Source organism: Ylistrum balloti, unplaced genomic scaffold (genome assembly GCF_031769215.1).
Source record: "Ylistrum balloti isolate Yb309-2 unplaced genomic scaffold, AGI_CSIRO_Ybal_v1 Utg370368, whole genome shotgun sequence".
NCBI classification, from domain to species: Eukaryota; Metazoa; Mollusca; class Bivalvia; order Pectinida; family Pectinidae; genus Ylistrum; species Ylistrum balloti.
In genome coordinates, this window is record NW_026782259.1 from 434,754 (window position 1) to 437,509 (window position 2,756).

Below are 2,756 nucleotides of genomic sequence, written 5' to 3' on the forward strand. Positions count from 1 at the left end.
AATAACCCTTGACTGAGATATAGAGATTCCTTACTGAATGTAATAACCCTTGACTGAGATATAGAGATTCCTTACTGAATGTAATAACCCTTGACTGAGATATAGAGATTCCTTACTGAATGTAATAACCCTTGACTGAGATATAGAGATTCCTTACTGAATGTAATAACCCTTGACTGAGGTATAGAGATTCCTTACTGAATGTAATAACCCTTGACTGAGATATAGATATTCTTATTGAATGTAATAACCCTTGACTGAGGTATAGAGATTCTTACTGAATGTAATAACCCTTGACTGAGGTATAGAGATTCCTTACTGAATGTAATAACCCTTGACTGAGATATAGAGATTCCTTACTGAATGTAATAACCCTTGACTGAGATATAGAGATTCCTTACTGAATGTAATAACCCTTGACTGAGATATAGAGATTCCTTACTGAATGTAATAACCCTTGACTGAGGTATAGAGATTCCTTACTGAATGTAATAACCCTTGACTGAGGTATAGAGATTCCTTACTGAATGTAATAACCCTTGACTGAGATATAGAGATTCCTTACTGAATGTAATAACCCTTGACTGAGATATAGAGATTCCTTACTGAATGTAATAACCCTTGACTGAGATATAAAGATTCCTTACTGAATGTAATAACCCTTGACTGAGATATAGAGATTCCTTACTGAATATAATAACCCTTGACTGAGGTATAGAGATTCCTTACTGAATGTAATAACCCTTGACTGAGATATAGAGATTCTTACTGAATGTAATAACCCTTGACTGAGGTATAGAGATTCCTTACTGAATATAATAACCCTTGACTGAGGTATAGAGATTCCTTACTGAATGTAATAACCCTTGACTGAGATATAGATATTCTTATTGAATGTAATAACCCTTGACTGAGATATAGAGATTCCTTACTGAATATAATAACCCTTGACTGAGGTATAGAGATTCCTTACTGAATGTAATAACCCTTGACTGAGATATAGATATTCTTATTGAATGTAATAACCCTTGACTGAGGTATATCATCAGTCTGGAACCTTACTGACATCTGCTTCAATAATTAAAACAAAAATTAAGTTATTAAGATCTTGTTTTATTAAATTGAACATTCATACAACTAACATTCCATGTAAAACAGCTTAAATTTAAAGACAAATATGATTTTATAAATGTGATCATGTATGGACAAAGTGAATCCACAGTTTCCTAAAGTCACGGAAGAAATGAGCTGGAAACACCCACTCTGATTTGGACATGAAATAATTATTTTCAAACTTAAATAATGAGCTAACAACATCTTAATAAAAATACAAATGACACTATCTTCATTACAAAGACAAAAATGGACAAGATCTCTTATGAAAACGAGGGCGACTGACAATACATCTATTACAGAGACATGAACTAACAATATATCTCTGTGCGTAGAATACCAGACTTACCAACCTCAGGGGCAGATATAATATTTGTGGTCTGATCCTTACCCAGGGTGGGTTATCTTTTCCTGGATTGTCCTGTGATGTTGTGATTGTAACCTTGGGTAGGATACATTATATACAATTGATTCTTTTTAGGAACAATGGGCCTTCCTATGGATATTCCCTAAGGTAACCAACAAGAGACCTTTCCTCAACATGGCCCTGGCTGTTGATGGGGTGAGAAACAAATGAGATATCTATCAGAAAGATATATTGACAACATCTCCGTCACAAAGACATATTGACAACATCTTTATCAGAAAGATATATTGACAACATCTCCGTCACAAAGACATATTGACAACATCTTTATCAGAAAGATATATTGACAACATCTTTATCAGAAAGATATATTGACAACATCTTTATCAGAAAGATATATTGACAACATCTTTATCAGAAAGACATATTGACAACATCTTTATCAGAAAGACATATTGACAACATCTCTATCAGAAAGATATACTGACAACATCTTTATCAGAAAGACATATTGACAACATCTCTATCAGAAAGATATATTGACAACATCTTTATCAGAAAGACATATTGACAACATCTCTATCAGAAAGACATATTGACAACATCTTTATCAGAAAGACATATTGACAACATCTCTATCAGAAAGACATATTGACAACATCTCTATCAGAAAGACATATTGACAACATCTCCGTCACAAAGACATATTGACAACATCTCTATCAGAAAGACATCTTGACAACATCTCCGTCACAAAGACATATTGACAACATCTCTATCAGAAAGACATCTTGACAACATCTCTATCAGAAAGACATCTTGACAACATCTCTATCAGAAAGACATCTTGACAACATCTCTTATCAAAATTGATAGGATTTAACATTATTGCCAATAGAAAGCTATCAACAGCCAAATTACAAGTCCAATTAAAAAATTCTCAATATTAACAACAATTAAAGTATTTCTCTTAAGACATTTAAAGAACAATGCCTTGAAAATAAATATTAATATTCCTACATTTTAAAGCATCTACCGATAAAAGTTGATCAACTGATAAACAAAAAGATTTATCTCAAATACATTTATTCACCTTCCCAACAAATGTCATCACCAAATGTTTCTGTAAAATTACAATTATTGTTGTTTAAAATTTGCAATTATTTACCAAAAGCTTATAGCAAAATAGATGTATTTTTAAAAGAAGTCATAAAATGGACTGCAATTTGTTTTCTTTTTTCCCTGTGTACATTTTTTTTTTTTTTTTTTTGGGGGG